Below are 21,268 nucleotides of genomic sequence, written 5' to 3'. Positions count from 1 at the left end.
ATATCTTGATGTATCCCCAAATTAATTATGAGTCACGGGACCTTAAAATAGAGGAACAAATATACGAGTAGATAGTATAAATATATTCACAGAATTACAACATATATATATATATATATATATATATATATATATATATATATATATATATATATATATATATATATTCATTTTTACACTTTTTTGACTAAATTTTAAAGGAACCATTTTGACCCAAACCCATTTTGACACAGCTTATTCTCGTCATGTCTCTCTAAATCTAGTTTTGTTTATATATTTTATCTTGCAAGGGTAGCTTGGTACACAACAATGAAATAAATTCAGAAATGAATGATGAAGAAGGAAAATGGGACATTGAAATGGTGGATTATGACTCCTTTGTGATGAAGAAAAGGACTGGGGCCTACTTAACATGGGATGAGCTTGAAGTAGTTGTTTCAAGTGCAAATAATAAAGATGGATGTAAATCCATACTTAGTGGTGTCACTGGTTACGCTAAATCCGGCGAGATTGTTGCGATAATGGGTCCTTCGGGATGCGATAAATCTACTCTTCTTGATGCTTTGGCTGGTACATATGTAGTTTTACATTTTAATCTTGTATAGTTTTGTGTAGAAAATGTTACTAATACTTGTTTCTATATGAATATATGTTGCGTATATCTTCTAATATGATACTGACATATATTTATGAGATTTTTTTTATCTACATGAAATTGTTAGGACAAAATCAATAGATTTGTTGTGTATAAACACAGGGCGGTTGGCTTCAAACGCAAGGCACACCGGACAAGTTCTTATAAATGGAAAGAAACTAAGACTTACATATGGCACTATGGTATGTGTATACTTCTCTAATGAACAGTGTTGGATCTCGAATCAAAACTTAAAGGTTCTAAACTAATTACATTTGAGGGGTACTTCACTGGCTATATACCTCCAAAAAACCAAAATTCCCAAAAATATATTTAGTCCTTTAGTAAATTTAGTGGTGTTCTAAACAATTTGAATGATACAAATAAAATTCTGAACTAGTGGTGTCAAGGGACACCACTCAATTTGTGGTAGATACGCCCTTGCTAATGAGCCACCATTAGTTAAGATGTTAAAAGTGAGCTTTGAGTCTAGTTACATACATGATCACACTTAAAGTTATTTATATTTAGTGCAGGCATATATGACTCAAGAACAAGTATTAACATGGACTCTTATGGTTAAAGAAGCGGTCTACTACTCAGCTGAATTGCAACTACCTAAGTCGATGCCTAAAGCCAAAAAGCGGGAGATAGCAGATAGAACTATAAGGGAGATGGGGCTACACGATTGTATGAACATGAGAATAGGAGGCTGGGGGATCAAAGGATTAAGTGGTGGCCAAAAGCGGCGTGTAAGTATCTGCGTAGAACGATTAACACACCCCAAGCTTCTGCTGCTTGATGAGCCTACGAGTGGTCTCGACAGTGCAGCGTCGTACTATGTAATGAACCAGATAGTTAAGCTCACTTGACAATACGGGATGATGGTTTTAGCAGCTATCCATCAACCCAGTAGTCATGTTTTTGGTCTTTTTAACAATCTATGTCTTATTTATTTGGGAAAAGCAATATATTTTGGTCCTACATTTGCAGCAAATCGGGTAATGCTCATCTTATGATCCTGTAAAAACTTGTATCTTGTTGTGATCATTAAAAATACTAATATAACTACTTTTGAATTTATAATCAGTTTTTTGCAGTAAATGGGTTTCCTTGTCCAAAATTGCAAAGTGCAGCAGATCACTATCTCATTACTATTAACACAGATTTTGCTGATGTAAGTCATATTTAAATGTTTAATATTAGTCCAAATGAATGGGTACATAATTTCTAAAGACTTATAGTCCTACTTTATTATTCAAATTTGAGAGATCTGGCTTTTAAAGATTAAAATCTTTGGATCTTTAACAGGTGGTTATTTTTATTCCAAAGAATTGAACCTTTAACTAACGGATAAACGGACAATATTTTTACTGTTTTAGGATCTTGAGGAGGGGGGATATTTTTACTCAGATGTAACCGCACTAATACCGTTATATCGTGACCATTTCTGACCCTGGCTACCCCATATACTACTAGTGAGGTTTGAACCAGAGAGTTAAGACAAGACCTCAACCACTAAGCTATCTTGGATGGTTTGAATTAAATTTTAACATTCATCATTTGACTAAAGTTTCTTCCTTTTTTTGTTCACCATTAATTTGTCCATGAACTTTTGTTATCTTCCCACTGTTAGAACACCATTAGTGGTGTAGGATCGTGTAAACAGGATTAAACGATCTTAGATTCAATAACGAGTGCAGAAAATCTAGTTATTGGGTTTTATACTCAAAATCCAATGAAAACCTTTGATCTTAATGAATAAATCGACTTAGATATGTTAAAGATCGACTTAGATAAATGCTAGAACACCAGGGTATAGGATTGTACGTGTAGAATAGGTTAGGATTCGTAACCCTAACAATGAACCCGTAATACCCATTATATACACACAGCATGTGCAACCATGCGGTTGCATACCTGCAACCGTGCGGTTGCATTCCAACATATAAAGTTAAACAATAAAGCATTTCGACGTGATCATAATGAATTCGGGAACTAAATATGCACCAACAAGTGGAAACTATCCAGTTGAGCAAGTAATTGATATACTGGTTGAATCCTACAAGACATCTGAGATATATGTGGAAGTCCAAAGTGAAATAGCTTCTATATGTGGAAAGGTACTTTATCACACTGCCTCTATTTTATAAATTGAACCAATGTCTATGTTTAATCTTGTAGCAGGTAATTAAAATTAAAATTAAAATGTTGATTATTTAAGGAAGAAGACCATATTGAGAAACAAGGAAGCCTGCATGCTACTTCTTTTACACAGTGTCTTGTTCTTGCAGAAAGATCATTCATTAACATGTATCAGGATATAGGATACTACTGGTTACGACTTGGTATATATATTGCTTTAGGTTTTGCAGTAGGAACAGTCTTCTACGATATCGACTTTGGATTGGGTCCTTAAATGTAAGTTCTATGTAAGAAATTAAGGACCAACTATATAAACATTTATATATGTCTGTGCAAATTTAAATGGATAGTGATCTGCATACAACCAAGTTTTTTAGATACACCCAGAGGCGGACCTATTACGGGTCAACCAGGGTTAGCCGCCCCCGACGACCCAAATTTTTTTCCAGTATATTTATGTATTAAAGTTTGACGTTTAGTGTATTTATATGTTAAAAGTCTTTCATTTTGCCACCGGCTTCTTATATTTCTCAAACTTTTAATATTTTGTACTCGTCGAAAAAAATTCATTGATCCGCCGGTGTCATACACTACTAAACATGCATTATGATGTCGTACAACACAACACTTTAAAGCATATTTGGTTCTGTACACATGAAAATAAGGGTTGTAGAGATCATCGTCGGATTTAAATATAAACCTTTTGTAATCGTTCATAATGACAGGCTAGGATTTCAATGCTCATGTTTGTTTCTTCGTTCCTTACTATCTTGGCCATCGGTGGTTTCCCCTCGTTTGTTGAGGAAATAAAGGTTTGTTAAAATACTTCTTGACATGTTCTTGGAAAAACAAAACGAAGATAACCAATTTCTGTTACTGTCTTACTGGAAATCACATTAACATTAACATTAACATTAACATTAACATCTATATTATACATAAACTGAAGTGAACAGTAGCCCTTGTTGACGTCATGCCCACGTAATCTATTTTGAATATGTAATATATATAATTATTAAACTTTACGTGATCACTAAATTGTAACATTAAATTACAAAGTTAAAAATATAAATGTTATATTAATATTATTTTCATTATTAATATTAATATTAATACTAATATATTATTATTAATACATCTAATTTATTATATCATTATAATTAGTAGTAAATTATAATTTAAAGTTATTATAATTATTTGTTATTATTATTATTTTTATCAATAATATAATTATTATTATTATTATTATTAATATCATTAGTTATATTAGGAAATAATACAATCTATTATTATTATCATTAATAAATATAATTATTATCATTTTATATCATTATTATTTATTTTTATTAGTAATATAATAATAATTATTATTAATATAATTATTAATTATTAATATTAATTAGATAAATTATATAAAAACTGATATAGTACGAATTCGTTTAGGGTATCCATCAAACTATGTTAGATTTTGTCCCTTGTCTCTAAATTGATTAACAAATCGAATATAATCACAGGAACCCAACAAAATCCGTTGCAAATCGATATCAAGTTTTTATTTATTTATTTATTTATTTTTATTTTGTTTCCTGTAATTTTGTCGACCTATATTGGCTATATAATTGATCAATTACAGCCTTAATTAATCCATACACCCTCTATCACTAGCTATAACATGTACATTACATTCAGCTATTTCAATTTGTTCGATTTTAAAAAAAATGGATAATGAAAGAATACGGTATGCCCTGTTCTTGAGGAATTTTCCAAAGAGCTCGATTATGAAATCAATTTCAAAATGTATAAATACAGAATTATTAAGAATATTTTACTCAAACTTTCTGCAAGTTTTCAAATTTTAATTCGCAACACTTAATTCGAATTTTGAAGTCAAACTATAAATTCAAAAAGTCAAACGGTTGTGTTCATTGTAAAATTTGGAGTCTTTTTTATGATTCATGTTTAATTGATGATGGCAGATGTTTCTAGGAAGGATTTTGAATCTTTTTCATGTAGAAATTGAAGTCTAAAAACGTTTTAATAATTGAATCAAGTTTTGAGTTTACGTTTTTATTCGCGATACCAGCTGTGACGACCCGGAGATTTTCGACCAAATTTAAACTTAATCTTTAAATGTTTTCGACAAGATAAGCAAGGTCTGTAAAATGAATCTCAACATTTTTGAACTACTTTCATATACTCAATTACCTTTTGACTGTTCTCGACGATTCACGAACCATTGTTTCTAAGAAAATATGTGTGTATATATATATAAACAATTGTATATATAAGAATTTGAACAAATAAAATAAATTGTAATCATTTGAATTAAATTAAATATTTAAAGTAATACATAAAATAACTAAGTTTCTATTAAATTGAATATATATACATATATATTGAATTATATAATAAATATTCAATAGAATATATTATCAACATGACATAAATATTAATACATAAATATATTAATCACAAGTTTAAACATAATTGATATTATTACTATCTTCATTATTATTAATGTTAATATCTGTAATATCAAATATTATTATTTCTGATATAAAATATATAGATATAAAATTAGTATACATCTAACTTGTTATGTCTAAATTATTACTTGTAGTAACATTATATAGTATTATTAACGTTATCATTAAAAATCATTATTATTGTCATTTTGATAATTACCATTATAATTAATTGATTATTATTACCAATATTATTATGATTATTATTATTATTAACATTAATATTAATATCACTACTTGTTAAATTATCATTTTTCAATATATGCTATATAGATATGAAAGGTTAAATACATGTATGGTGATATAATTATTAATATTATTATTTTATTATTAGCATATTGATATCAGTATTATTAATTAAATTACACCATGAAATTTGATATGTTTAATCTGTTATAGTTAACATTGTTATCATTGTTAACAACATTATTATAAATATTAGTAAAGTTATAATATTAACTATTATGAATAATATTAGTATTATTATTATTAAATATTATTATCATTAAGGATTATTATTATAATTATTATAAAAGTTATTAATATCATTATTATTATAGTTATTGGGAAATAATATCATCTATTATTATTATCATTAATAAATCTAATTATTATCACTTTATACCATTATTATTTATTTTTACTAATAATATAATAATATTGAAATTATATAAACTATATAGATATATAGTACGAATATGGTTAGGAGTATCCATCAAAATATATAAGATTATAATCCTGTCTATAAAGTTGCCTCAGATTCCAAATTACACACAGATAAGTCAAAATTTGTTACAAATCACCATCTCCTTTTTATTTTTATTTTTTTATTTATTTTGTACCTTGAATAATTTCCTGATCGATTAGTCTGATTATATAATTAATTGAATCACACATTTATATGGGTTAAGACTTCAGTTACAGCATCACTATCATTTATCATCTCAGACTACTCTAAATCTTTAAATTTAATTGAATTAATTTTTTTTTTCAGCTCGTTACATCTCTGTTTCATACTTTTTATTCAAAAATTGAAATCGAAAGAATTGTTAAAATCTAGAATTGCAGAGTTGCTAGGAATCTCTTTAGAAAACTTTCTGCAAAATCTCAAACCCCAATTCTTTATATCGAGTTTGAATTTCGAAGTCAAAGTTTTTGGAACAAAAAGTCAAACAATGTTCTACAATTAAATTCGTGTTATACGTTATGTTTCCTGTTAAATTAACAATTTATAAGGTTTTTGAGGACGATTTAAAACACATTTTGTGTTGAAAGCTTTAGCTAAAACGTTCTCATTTTTGAAATCAAAATTTGTTTTTTTTAAAAAAAAAAAACCTGCGTCGAAACAGCAGATTCTGGTTCTGTTTTTTTTATTTTTTTTGTTTGTTCTTTCGTTAGTTTTTCATGATTAATCAGAAACAAAACTATATATATATATATATATATATATATATATATATATATATATATATATATATATATATATATATATATATATATATATATATATATATATATATATATATATATATATATTAATTGATGTTTATATGAGACCAAGTTAATTATTTGTTTCCTGATCGATGCTTCTGACATCAGTGAAGAAGATGATGTTAGACATTAAATTAAAAACAGGTTATAAATGCTAAAGTGAGTATGATTACAGAAAAACGTACTTAGAGGAATGGTTGTGAGGGTGTTCATGTTAGCGAGAGGTCTCGGGTTCGAACCATGGCAGTGTCACTATATATATTTTTGGGTCGAATCTTATGAGGTAGTTTTTCCTTATTATTATTATTATTATTATTATTATTATTATTATTATTATTATTATTATTATTATTATTATTATTATTATTATTATTATCATTGTTACATTATTATTATTGTTGTAAATGTTAATGATAACATTATGATATAGGAAATTTGTATGATATGTATTATAACTATTATTACTAATAATAACATATTTATATTTATAAGTATTAAGAATGATATTAATATTGGTATATTTATAAGTATTACTGAGATTATTATAAACTGTATTCTTTATGTATTATTATTGTTGAAAGTATTACTAGTACTATTAGTATTATCATTATAATTATTGGAATTATCATTATAATTAGTATTATAAATATTAAAATAAGTATTACTATGATTAGAATTATCATTATTGTTATTATGAAAATAGTACGAACAATCATTATTTTCTGTATTAGTATCACTTTTGTAATTACTAGTATTATTATTATTATTAAACAAATGTATCATTATTAACAATATCATTATTTTTATTAATATTATCATTCTTAATTAAGTTATTATTATTATTATTATTAGTAAATCATTAATATCATAACTATCATAAACAATAAAATTAATATTTTTACAAGTACTATTATTAATATCATTGTTACTATCACTAATAGGGTTGTTATTAACAAATGTGTACTATTAATGTTATTATCATTATTTTTACTAATATTAACTTAGTATAATAAAACTACTGTTTTGATAAACAAATGAAATACATACATAAATATATATATTTATATTTAACACATATAACATAACAAAATTTAATATTTTTATATACAAAATGAACATATAAAACATATATATATTATTAACATAAAAATGATATAACTAATACAATTATATATATGTGTTCAATTACAACTATGAATATTAATAAATATACAAATGATATAGGTTCGTGAATCCGAGGCCAACCCTGCATTGTTCAATATCGTTATATGTATTTTTACTACAAAATACATTAGGTGAGTTTCATTACTCCCTTTTTAAATGCTTTTGCAATATATATTTTTGGGACTGAGAATACATGCGCTGCTTTTATAAATATTTTACGAAATAGACACAAGTACTTAAAACTACATTCTATGGCTGGATTATTAAACCGAATATGCCCCTTTTTAGTCTGGTAATCTAAGAATTAGGGAACAGACACCCTAATTGACGCGAATCCTAAAGATAGATCTATCGGGCCCAACAAGCCCCATCCAAAGTACCAGATGCTTTAGTACTTCGAAATTTATATCATGTCCGAAGGAGGATCCCGGAATGATGGGGATATTCTTATATACAAATTGTGAATGTCGGTTACCAGGTGTTCAATCCATATGAATGATATTTTTGTCTCTATGCATGGGACGTATGTTTATGAGAAATGTAAATATGAAATCTTGTGGTCTATTAAGATTATGAAATGATTATTTATGTTTAACAAATGAACTCACCAACTTTTTGGTTGACACTTGAAAGCATGTTTATTCTTAGGTACGAAAGAAATCTTCCGCTGTGCATTTGATCATTTTAAAGATATTACTTGGAATCATTCATGACATATTTCAAAAAACGTTGCATTCGAGTCGTTGAGTTTATCAAGATTATTATTAAGTCAATTATAGTTGAATATATTATGAAATGGTATGCATGTCTTCAACTTCAGATGTAATGAAAGTTTGTCTTTTCAAAACGAATGCAATGTTTGTAAAATGTATCATATAAAGGTCAAGTACCTCGCGATGTAATCAACTGTTGTGAATCGTTTATAATCGATATGGACTTCGTCCGGATAGATTAGGACGGGTCCTTTCACCAGCAGGTTTCTTTTTCTTTCTGTTTTTATTTATTTTCATTTTCTAATAATTCAAACAATTAACAAAGATTAATTATATACTTAATATGTTTAAGTTAATTGGTTCATAATTGGATTTGAACCCTAGTCGACTAATAATCCAGTGAAGAAAAGAGTGGTTAAAACAGAAAACCGATTAAATAAATATGGGATTCGTATAATATCAGGAAAACACAATTGGTTCAATGGTTAAGGAGTGATTTGGGTGAGCTAGTGGTCGCAGGTTCGAGTCTGTACTGTTGTTTTTTTAAAACACTTTGAGGTAGTTTATCTTCCTTTATTATTATTATTATTATTATTATTATTATTATTATTATTATTATTATTATTATTATTATTATTATTATTATTATTATTATTATTATTATTATTATTATTATTATTATTATTAATGTTATTATAAGTAAAGATATACTTATTACATATACTATATTACACTACATAAATTCTTATAAAATATTACTATCTACAATCTTATAAAGTATAAATATATATTTTCGCATAATCATAGATAAATATTAATTTTGATACATTATAATATTTTAAACATATATAAAATTTATAATAAATGATATATATATATATATATATATATATATATATATATATATTCTAATTAAAATACTTTAATAAGAATTAGATATATATAAATATTAGGTATAATAATAATAAATGTTTAGTATTATTATATGTGTTAATATTATTTGTTATATAATAATTGATTTAGGTTCGTGAATCCGAGGCCAACCCTGCATTGTTTAGTTCCGTCGTATGAATATTTTTACTACAAAATATTGTATTGTGAGTTTCATTTGCTCCCTTTTTAATTGCTTTTGCAATATATATTTTTGGGCTGAGAATACATGCGCTGCTTTTATAAATGCTTTACGAAATAGAGACAAGTGATTAAAAATGATATTCTGCGGATTGATGTACTAGGTAATTTAGTTACATGTTATAAGAGGATGTAAGGGTGAATCCTAAAGATAGATCTATCGGGCTTAACACCCCCATCCAGTAGGCTGCACTAGACATAAGAACTAGTGGGCGGATGTTTAGTACTTCGAGGATTATTTATACACTTGCGAGTGTACATATCCATCTTTGCGAAGATGACTTATTATATTATTGTTAAGGTTGGTTACTGAGGCCTCAACATAAGCAGAATAGTTTTATACACTTGCGAGTGTACATATATTTATAAACGGAAATCTTGTGGTCTATTAATATATTGAAATGATTGTTATGATAAACTTATGAACTCACCAACCTTTTGGTTGACACTTTAAAGTATGTTTATTCTCAGGTATGAAAGAAATCTTCCACTGTGCATTTGCTCATTTTAGAGATATTACTTGGAGTCATTCATGACATATTTTAAAAGACGTTGCATTCGAGTCGTTGAGTTCATCAAGATTATTATTAAGTCAATTATAGTGGAATATATTATGAAATGGTATGCATGCCGTCAACTTTCGATGTAAAGAAAGTTTGTCTTTTAAAAACGAATGCAATGTTTGTAAAATGTATCATATAGAGGTCAAGTACCTCACGATGTAAAAAACTATTGTGAATCGTTTATAATGGATATGAACGGGTCCTTTCACACCATACTCACCCGGATCGACTCAAGGTTTTGCTAGTGGTGGTGAGGGTAATCTCGGTTTTACACAATTTGCGCATTCACAACAATCATTTCCACAAATGACTCCCGAGCAAATGTGTAACGACCCGACAAAATCGTCATTGGCGGCGCTGCTAACTTAGGTCCCGTTACATGGTCGTAGTCCCTATATGAGACTCGTTTGACCAAAATTATGTCGTATTCATTTGAAAAGTACAAGACTTACAAAATTTAGTTTACCAAACGAATCGACAACAAGTTTAAGTTTACAAAAGTATAATGTATAAATGAAATAAACTTGCGACATAATATAAGTTGAAAGTCACGGTTGCTATAAATAGCGTAAGTATGTAAACAATATGTTTGAATCCAAAGGTGCTATCACTAGCGTATGCATGTATGTATGCTTGACTCCAAGCAAGAAATCAGAGTGTATGCATGTATGCTTGACCCCAAGCAAGTATGAGTGTACGCGGAAGCATGTATCAAATATCGTTCAAAGACCTGAGAAAAACATAGAAATCTGTCAACAAAACACATTGGTCAAATCATAGGTGTTTGTAATAAACGTTGTTTTTAAACCACAAGATTTAGTATTATCTGTAACGTTGATTATCAAAATCGTTTGCATTCTAAAAGTATTGTTCGCGAGCACCCAATTATCAAGACTTAACGTTTCCTTCCATAGAACCCCATCACAATAGTGTTAGAACATACACTGTTTCTCGAAAATATATTTCATCCGTAGACGGTAGCGAACCGTCCGAAATGAGGGTTTGTTAAACCCGTATGGCCACACAATATAAGTTCTCGCTTACACCCTGCAAGTGTAACTAATGATAATCGAATTGAGGATTTTGTTTCTAACTCGCTGTGGAATGTTTGTTTCATCGTACTTGTGTTCAAAGTATAAAAGTAAGTAGTACAAAATGTAACAAAGTATATGTTTCTCAGCCCACAATTTAAAAGTATAAAAAGTTGTTGAAAAGGTGGGACTATGATCTCACCTCAAGTGCACGAGTATAAATGTACTTCACAAAGTAAACGTGTGCATGAAAGTTGCTTAGCCTTGATCTAAACAAGTAAGTTATATCAATTAACCGATTACGACACAAGGTCGGGTGAAATGTGTTCAATTAGTCCTATGGCTCATTACGACTCGAATATATATAGCATGTGAGTCACGTTGTCAAGTTTCATGCAAGAATCAAGTATAAAAGAAATATTAGAACGATTGCATAAGTATTTGGTTAAGTTTGACTAAAAGTCAAACTTGGCCAAAGTCAAAGTCAACGGGGTCGGTTCGGGTATCCGACAATTTTTCTAAGTTATATAATCATATATGAGCATGTTGGCCAAGTTTCATGTTAATCGGAGGTACGTAGCATAGTTAGAATTAAACGGTGAACGACCAAGCGAAACAGAATCTGGCAGTTCATCTGGACGGCGTCCAGATTTGATGGACGGCGTCCAGCATTGAAGGCCTGGACGGCATCCAATAATCTGGATGGCGTCCAGATCTGTAGGCAGACCCTGTTTTGCTGCAACAAACAAATGCACGAACCAAAACTCAAACAATCCCAATTTATGACCCGCAAACAACCAAAACATGTATCTTATATCATCGGGAAGGTATTTTGATGAGGAAAATAACTAAGCATATTTCATCAATCAGTCTAGCACTTACAACAATCAAAACCGCATTTAATGTTCATCATTTATCACATTCAAGTTCATAAATCTCATTTCATGTTTCGGTGATCCAAGTTACACATATGATATGCCGTTTCAAAGATAATTAAACATGCAATACAACTAAACACTCACTAACAACATCTCATGTCATTTAAGGCATCAAAAGTTTATTTCAAGTTCATCAAACCCTAACCCAAAGTTCACTAAATCAATAATCAAGTTTATGAAGTTTTCTAAAGCAACCTACACATCAAATTGAAGCTAGTGATACTAGTAACACAATTAAAACATGAACTTTAACAATTTAACAACATTAACTCATCCAAAATCAAAGATTAAGCATACCCATTTTAATTGTTCATACTAGTTACTCAAAACAACAAATCAAGCAAGTAAATCATATATTCATGCTAGACACGAGCCATAGACACTAACTAACACCATTTCAAGCCAAAAACACGAATTTAGAGAAATCTAGTGTTTTTAGAAACCTTACCCCAAGTAGTGAAATTGGTACCAAATCGAAGAGGATGAAGAGAGGATCACAAAAATGTAATTTGTTTTGATGTTTGCTTCCTAGATCGAATTTAGATGATGATTTTGTGTTGAGAAGATTAGAGAGAAAAGTGGAAGTATAAAGATGGTGGTGGTGGTGAATGAATGGTGGAGAGGATACCTTGACTAGTTGACCTAGTCAAGAGTTTAGTCTCTTGGCAAGTTTAGTCCCTCAAGTGTGTTGTCGGGTGCGAGAATTAACCGAACGAATTATTTTGAATTACACGAGAGTACAGGAGACGTTATAATCTGATAACAAAAATATTAAGAATGTTAGCTAACGGAGGATACGAATCTAGATACGAAGGATATTATTAAAATAAAAAGACGGGCGTTAAAATAATTTAACGGAAAAATGCGGGATGTTACATTACCCACACCTTAAAAGAAATTTCGTCCCAAAATTTAGTTAGAAGTAGTAGTCGTTGTTTCTTCCTTGAAATCTTGCGTTGCCAATTCTACGAAATGAGTGAAGGTACTTCCTTGGGCATTCCAACGAACTTTGTCGGTCGGGATTTTACGTCGTTTTAAAGTTTGGTTTCACGATCCAAAATTTCAACTGGTTCTCCTAGGAAGTGAAGTTTGTCATCGATATTAAGCTCATTGGAAGGAATATCAAGTTCTCATTTGGCAAGACACTTCTTTAAGTTTGATACGTGGACTTCAGGATGAACGGAGAATCAAACGAGTCGAAAAATCTAAACGGCTAGCGACGGGTGATAATGCTAAAAACGAACATATATTTCATAGCATTATCCCTCAAGAAAGACAAGCTTTTGGTTGCAATTGTTCTATTTACAAGTAATATTCGTTTAAATAATAAAAGGTGAAGATAAAAGACAGATTCGACGAATTGAAGACGCAAAAGACCAAAAAGCTCAAAAGTACAAAGTACAATCAAAGTGGTTCAAATTATTGATGAGAAACGTCTAAAAGTTACAAGAGTACAAGCCGCAAAATGCAAAGTACAAGATATTAAATAGTACGAAAGGACGTTCAAAAATCCGAAACAGGGACCAGAGTCAACTCTCAACGCTCGACGCAACGGACTAAAAATTACAAGTCAACTATGCACCTGAATATAATATAATATATAATTAATTCTTAAAAATTATATATATTATATTATATATTAAAATCGTCGGCAAGAAGAAAACAAGCAAATGTGAGCTGTCCCAGGGGGCCATGCGATCGCATGGCCTGGCAGTTATAAACCCATGCGATCGCATGGTGAACAGTATCAGCTGACATCCTATAAATTTCGCGTGTTTTGGTCGAATGTAATACTCCTTTTTCTATCCTCTCTGTACGATTAGGTACACTACCTATAAGTGTCGTAGCAAGGTTTATGTATATCCACTCTATAAATAAATAAATAACTTGTGTAAAAATGTATCGTATTTAATAGTATTTCCTAGTAAAATATAAGCTATTTCGTATACACCCCTACGCACATCAAGTATTTTTGGCGCCGTTGCCGGAGACTGCTTAAACGTCGGAAGCGAAACGCTATATATATAAAAAAACAAAAAGATTTTTAATTTACTTTTGTAAAAATACGTTTTAAAAATACAAAAATATAAAAAGAAAAACAAAATATATATATATTTTTAAGAATTGTTCAAAATATATAAAATTATAAAGTATTTTTATTTCTATTTTAATTTTTAAAAATAAGTTTTATTTATTTTATATAAATACTTTATATAAATATAAAAAAAATTAAAAAAGTACTCGGCCCGACACTGTAGCAGCCCAACAAGTGGCCTGGTATCCGACTCCATGCGACCGCATGAATATCCTACACACAATCCATGCGATCGCATGGACTGATTTGACAGCCCCGGTACCTTAGTCAACGAATTAGGGTTACGTTTTTATTATTATTATTATTATTATTATTATTATTATTATTATTATTATTATTATTATTATTATTATTATTATTATTATTAATTATAATTAGGGTTAATTATTATATTATTTAGTATTAGTTTTAGTTAATTTGTATTTTTAAGTTTAATTAGTTTTATTAATATATAAAAATTAATACTTTTATAAAATAAATATAAAAATAATATTTTTATAAAAATAATTAATTTTATCACTTTTTATATCTTTTTATATTTCGTATCTTTTTAATCTTTTATTCGTAAATTGTATATTTTTCGTTCGTAATTAGTTCGTAACTTAATATTTTGCCGTAGTTATTTTTATTTCTAGATTTTTAGGCTTTGCCGTAAAATCCCTTAAGTACTTTTTCTTTAAGACTAAGATTTAGATGCTTTAGAAATTTGCGACGCCGTCTTAAGTTATAAATTTTAGTACTTTTTAAGTTATTGCCGTTTTGAATATAGTATTCCTTTTAAGCTTTAATACTTTTAGACGCAACTTTTAATTCTTAGATTTTAGACTTTTAAGTTTCGACGCGCTACGTTCTTTTTATTATTTTTCGACCTTTAATTTTTTGACGTTTTTCGACGCACTCTTTTTCTTCTTCATTTCGACGCTCTAGTTTTTAGGATATAGAATTTTCTATTTCTTCTCTAAAATTTCTTTAAATTTCGACGAAAAATTATTTTAAGTGGTTAAATTGATAGACATCCAAAATTTTCTTGTTCGTAGTAATAGTTGGATTTATTAGTGGCGAGTTGTGGGCTTCCGATTTAAAGGGTCCTGTCTACCTGCTGCATCTATTGGCTATTCGAAACGTGGGCAAAATTAGAAAAGTTTGTTAATTTGATAACTTATATAATTTTTATCTTTTATAACTAATAGGATATTCTGTGAATGCACCGAGTAAAACGTTCACCACCTTTTATACGTTCACCACCTGTAACTCGATCAGGACATCTAGCCAATATTGTCTCCATTGATTTTTCTTTAGAATCGTCATCCAGTCGACCAAGTACTCCAATTCAAATTTCTGATAATCCATTTTTTGAACCCGACCTCACAATTGAGAATCCGGAGGTTATTCAGGGACAATTCAGAGATCCTGAACCATTAATCATTCCTCCGGAACCACCAATCATTCAAACAGAGATTGTCGAGGAACAAACCATTAAATTAGAATCCTCTAGTGATTCAGATTCAACAAATTCAATCATGGAAAATCTGGAACCTCTAAGTATGGAAGACCGAATGAGAGCTAAACGCACTGGCCAAGGTCACGCAATTACTCAACCAGACATTAATGCGCCAGATTATGAAATCAAAGGACAAATCCTACACATGGTGACTAATCACTGCCAATTTAGTGGTGCGCCGAAGGAAGATCCAAACGAACATCTTTGAACTTTTAATAGGATTTGTACTCTATTTAAAATTAGAGAAGTGGAGGATGAACAGATATATCTCATGTTATTTCCCTGGACTTTAAAGGGAGAAGCCAAAGATTGGTTAGAATCGTTACCTGAAGGGGCGATTGATACATGGGATGTTTTAGTTAAAAAATTTCTTAAACAATTCTTTCCGGCATCTAAAGCCGTAAGACTTCAAGGAGAAATTGTTACGTTCACGCAAAAGCCAAATGAAACTCTATATGAGGAGTGGACAAGATTTGGAAAATTGTTAAGAGGATGTCCGCAACATGGTTTAGACACTTATCAAATAGTATAAATATTCAACTAAGGATGCGACATCACTACAAGAAAAGACATCGATATAGCAGCTGGTGGTTCCATTATGAAGAAAACAGCAACTGAAGCTTACAAAATTATTGATAACACTGCTTCCCACACACATGAGTGGCACCAAGAAAAAGATATCGTTAGATCATCTAAAGCGGCTAGAGCCGATTCTAGCCATGACTTCGATTCCATTTCTGCAAAGATAGATGCTGTCGAGAGACGAACGGAAAAGATGACTAAAGATATTCACTCAATACGAATTAGTTGTGAGCAGTGTGGAGGACCACATTTGACAAAAGATTGTCTCAGTATTGAACAAACAACGGAACAAAGAGAGAATGTTTCATACATGAACCAAAGGCCTGGAAATAATTATCAGAATAATTATCAATCGTCAAGACCAATCTACAATCAAAACCAGAATTATAACCGAAATATTCCATACAACAATCAACAAGGTCCTAGCAATCAACAAGTATCCAATAATACTTATAATCAGCATAGACCTATTTTTCAAAATAAACCACCACAAACCGATGATAAAAAGCCAAATTTAGAAGATATGATGTCGAAGCTAGTTGAATCTCAAACGCAGTTTTTCACATCTCAGAAACAAACGAATGAACAAAATGCCCAAGCATTTAGAAATCAACAAGCTTCTATTCAAAATTTGGAATAAGAAGTGAGCAACCTAGCAAGGTTGATAGGTGAAAGAAAACCGGGAAGTCTACCTAGCGATACAAATGCTAACCCCCGGAATGAAACAGCTAAAGCCATTACCACGAGAAGTGGTATTACACTTAAACCACCTGAAATACCTATAATTTTTGATGACTCTATTCCTACTCCACAAGAACCACAACCTGAGCAAGATAAGGAAACAGAACTGGTAGTTGAAAAGGTTAATGAAGATAACACAGTTAAGACTAAACCATATGTTAAACCATACCAACCACCACTTCCTTACCCGAGTAAAATGAGAAAAGAAAGACTTGAAGCCGAGAAATCCAAATTCTTAGATATGTTTAAACAAATAAATGTAAATCTTCCTTTCATTGATGTGATTTCAGGAATGCCTAGATATGCTAAATTCTTGAAAGATCTAATCACAAATAGAAAGAAAATGGAAGAACTTTCAGTTGTTACTATGAATGCTAATTGTTCTGCAGTGCTATTGAATAAGATACCAGAAAAATTATCAGATCCAGGAAGTTTCACGATTCCATGTTTTCTGGGTAGTCTTAGTTCAATAGAAGCATTGGCAGACTTAGGTGCTAGTATAAATCTAATGCCGTATTCACTATACGCTAAAGTAGACCTTGGATAATTGAAACCAACACGAATAAGCATACAACTAGCCGATCGATCAGTAAAATATCCTAGAGGGATAATGGAGAACATGCTAGTTAAAGTTGGTACTTTAGTATTTCCAATAGATTTTGTTATTCTGGACATGGAAGAAGATTCTCGAGTTCCTCTCATATTAGGAAGACCATTCTTAAACACAGCTAAAGCAATAATAGACGTGTTCGGTAAGAAACTGACCCTAAGTATAGAGGACGAGAGTGTTACCTTTTCTGTTGATAGAGCCATGCAACAACCGCAATCTGCAGATGATACATGTTATTATATTCAAACTATAGATTCACATTTGTTAGAAGAATTTCCAGAATTACCAGGAATAGGAGAATGTTCTTTAGGAGAAGGAACTGAACCAATTGATGAAGCTGAAATGTTTGCTACACTCATGGCTAATGATTATGAACCAACAACAGAAGAAATTCAAATACTAAAAGAGGAAGACGGATATCGATATAAATCATCGATAGAAGAACCACCGATATTAGAGTTAAAGCCACTTCCAAACCATTTGGAATATGCTTATTTACATGGTGAATCTGAATTACCTGTAATAATATCGTCTTCTCTTACTGAAAATGAAAAATCTCAACTCATTTCTGTGTTAAAAGCTCACAAACCAGCTATTGCATGGAAGATTCATGACATTAAAGGCATAAGTCCTTCATATTGCACACATAAAATCCTTATGGAAGAAGGTCATAAAACATATGTGCAACGCCAACGAAGACTAAATCCTAATATGCAAGATGTTGTTAAGAAAGAAAGAAATAAACTGCTAGATGCAGGTTTAATTGATCCGATCTCTGATAGTCCATGGGTAAGCCCAGTTCAATGCGTACCTAAGAAGGGTGGCATGACTGTCATTACAAATGAAAAAAATGAGCTTATTCCTACTAGGACTGTAACAGGATGGCGTGTTTGTATTAATTATAGAAAATTAAATGACGCCACCAGAAAAGATCACTTTCCCTTACCTTTCATTGATCAAATGTTGGAAAGATTAGCCGAAAACAGTTACTATTGTTTTCTTGACAATTTTTCCGGATACTTTCAAATTCCAATCGCACCCGAGGACCAAGAGAAAACCACGTTCACGTACCCTTATGGTACTTTTGCTTACAAACTCATGCCATTTGGACTTTGCAACGCCCCTGCAACCTTTCAAAGGTGCATGATGGCGATTTTTCACGACATGATAGAAGAATGCATGGAAGTTTTCATGGATGACTTTTCAGTCTTCGGTGATACTTTTGAAACATGTCTAGTTAATCTTGAACGAATGCTAATTAGATGTGAGCAATCAAATCTAGTACTTAATTGGGAAAAATGCCATTTCATGGTTAAAGAAGGCATCGTTCTTGTTCATAAGATTTCAAAAGAAGGAATTGAAGTGGATAGAGCTAAAGTAGATGTAATTGCTAAACTTCCACATCCCACCAATGTTAGAGGAGTTAGGAGTTTTCTAGGGCATGCCGATTTTTACCGACGTTTCATAAAAGATTTTTCTAAAATTGTCACTCCTATGAATAAACTCCTAGAAAAGGATGCTCCATTCATATTTTCGGATGAATGCATCAAATCTTTTAATATTCTTAAAGAAAAACTCACTAATGCACCGATCATGATAACTCTAAATTGGAATCTACCATTTGAACTCATGTTCGATGCAAGTGATTTTGCAATGGGAGCCGTTTTAGGACAAAGGATTGAAAAACGATTTCAACCTATTTATTATGCTAGTAAGACGTTACAAGGAGCACAAACGAATTATACAACTACTGAAAAAGAACTCCTTGCCATTGTCTTTGCTTTTGACAAATTTCATTCATATCTCGTTTTAGCAAAAACGGTGGTCTATACCGACCATTCTGCTCTAAGATACCTATTTTCGAAACAAGATGCCAAACCACGATTAATCCGTTGGATCTTACTTTTACAAGAGTTCGATATTGAAATCCGAGACAAAAAGGGAGCAGAAAATGTCGCCGCTGATCATCTTTCTCGTCTTGAAAATCCCGAATTAGAAGTTCTAAATGAATCGGCTATACAAGATAACTTTCCTGATGAATATCTATTGAAGATAGATTATAATGAAATTCCATGGTTTGCAGACTATGAAAACTATTTAGTATGTGGATTCCTTGAAAAAGGGTTGTCGTACCAAAAACGAAAGAAATTATTTAGTGATATAAAACACTATTTCTGGGAAGATCCACATTTGTTTAAAAGTTGTCCCGATGGAATAATACGCCGATGTGTATTTGGGGATGAAGCCAGTCAAATCTTAAACCATTGTCACACAGGACCAACAGGAGGGCATTATGGGCCTCAACTTACAGCAAGAAAAGTTTACGATGCTGGATTCTATTGGCCTACAATTTTCAAAGACGCACACCTTCTTTGCAAATCCTATGATGCATGTCAAAGGGCTGGAAAAATAAATCAACGTGATGAAATGCCACAAAATGTCATTCAAGTATGTGAAGTATTTGATGTTTGGGGTATTGACTTTATGGGTCCATTTCCAAAATCTCATAATAATCTCTACATTCTCGTTGCCATTGATTATGTATCTAAATGGGCGGAAGCACAAGCTCTCCCAACTAACGATGCACGAGTTGTAGTCAACTTTTTAAAACGTCTTTTTGCAAGGTTCGGAACACCGAAAGCTTTAATAAGTGATCGGGGTACTCATTTTTGTAATAATCAACTTGAGAAAGTTCTCAAAAGATATGGAGTAACTCATAAAATCTCAACCGCTTATCATCCACAAACAAGTGGACAAGTTAAAAATACCAACCGAGCATTAAAACGTATTCTAGAGAAAACCGTAGGATCAAATCTGAAGGAATGGTCCATGAAATTGGAGGATGCACTCTGGGCTTTTAGAACAGCCTACAAAACTCCTATTGGAACCACACCTTTAAAACTCGTTTACGGAAAAGCATGTCACCTTCCAGTAGAAATTGAACACAAAGCATTTTGGGCTTTGAAGACATGTAATCTTGATTTACATGAAGCCGGACGTGTACGGTTAAGTCAACTAAATGAATTAGAAGAATTAAGACATGAAGCATATGAAAATTCGTTAATCTATAAGGAAAGAACGAAGAAATGGCATGATAAAAGAATCAGAAGTTCAAAAGAATTTAAAGAATGAGACAGAGTTCTTCTTTTCAATTCACGATTCAAGCTATTTCCTGGAAAATTGAAATCAAGATGGTCTGGACCATTCATAGTCAAAAGAGTTTTCCCGTATGGAACAGTAGAATTAATAAATTCAAATGGGATTGAATTTAAAGTTAATGGTCACAGAGTTAAACATTATATAGATAATTTAATGGAAGCTGAAGATGAAGTTAATCACAATTTCAACACCACAACTAAGTGTGGGAAGAATCTTTTTAGGGTAATATGTATTTCTGTTAGAGT

The 21,268-nt window shown here is 30.7% G+C and overlaps 1 pseudogene; it reads left to right on the top strand.

The window, feature by feature from the left end:
- The first annotated feature begins 326 nt into the window (after window positions 1-326).
- Window positions 327-4,806, top strand: LOC139871123 (ABC transporter G family member 1-like; annotated as a pseudogene).
- The last annotated feature ends 16,462 nt before the right edge of the window (window positions 4,807-21,268 follow it).

This window comes from Rutidosis leptorrhynchoides, chromosome 10 (assembly GCF_046630445.1).
Source record: "Rutidosis leptorrhynchoides isolate AG116_Rl617_1_P2 chromosome 10, CSIRO_AGI_Rlap_v1, whole genome shotgun sequence".
In the NCBI taxonomy this organism is placed as follows: domain Eukaryota; kingdom Viridiplantae; phylum Streptophyta; class Magnoliopsida; order Asterales; family Asteraceae; genus Rutidosis; species Rutidosis leptorrhynchoides.
The sequence above is the reverse complement of the archived record's forward strand: the minus strand, read 5'-3'. Positions and strand labels throughout refer to the sequence as shown.